This window comes from Bison bison, unplaced genomic scaffold (genome assembly GCF_000754665.1).
Source record: "Bison bison bison isolate TAMUID 2011002044 unplaced genomic scaffold, Bison_UMD1.0 scf7180017860731, whole genome shotgun sequence".
NCBI lineage: Eukaryota > Metazoa > Chordata > Mammalia > Artiodactyla > Bovidae > Bison > Bison bison.
This window is the reverse complement of record NW_011491303.1, coordinates 61,236-62,049: the sequence shown is the minus strand read 5'-3', so window position 1 is coordinate 62,049 and position 814 is coordinate 61,236. Positions and strand designations below refer to the sequence as shown.

The 814-nt window shown below is 37.3% G+C and overlaps 1 pseudogene; it reads left to right on the top strand.

Annotated features, from left to right (window-relative positions):
- Positions 1–814, top strand: part of LOC104982853 — a 7,850-nt pseudogene that overhangs the window by 297 nt on the left and 6,739 nt on the right.

Below are 814 nucleotides of genomic sequence, written 5' to 3'. Positions count from 1 at the left end.
GTGCTGCTGCCCAAGAAGACCGAGAGCCACCACAAGGCCAAGGGCAAGTAGTTGCTTGGATTTTAGCAACTCCGATGAGTCCAAACTAAAGGCTCTTTTCAGGGCCACCCATATTTTCTGTAAAAGAGCTTGACATTTGTTAATAATGTTGAATGGCAGAAAAATACAAAACTTAGGAAAACTTTTAGTTTCATATAGTGGCATATATGGATTCCAGGTCAAAAACCCTTAGTGTAAAATTTGGTCAGTTTAGCTCATTCTTTTTCAACTTATTTTTTTCACTGAAATTGCTTCTTCCCACGTGGAATTTTTTAGCACTTAGTCTACTAATACCTCACTCATCCTATTGTATGTTTAAAATCCTGGTATTAACATAAGTAAGACTTATTGGAATAAATGTTGACAGTATCTAGCAATCCTAGACACTGAAATGGCTTATCAAAAAAGTAAAATGTTAGACTTTTTTTTTTTTTTTTTAAGTGTTACAGCTCTATTTTATTTAGAAGATAGCCGGAGAGAGAGAGAGAGAGAGAGAGAGAGAGAAAGAAAAGAGCGCACGCATGCGGGAGAGAGTCCGAGAGAAAGTGCTTTGGCTAAAATGTTAGACTTTTAACAGGCTGTTCAGAAGCTATGTAACCCAAGTGATTTCATTCATTATTCAATTGTGTTTAAATATGTCTTCCAATTGTAGGGGGGGAAAGTTACTTTTCCCCACTCTTGTGAGTTTTTGACAGAGAGCCTGTAAGCAGATGGGTTAGGGGTTCCCCAGAAAGAACCAGGAATGGCTTTGTCTCTCTCTTTTTTTTTTTTTGGT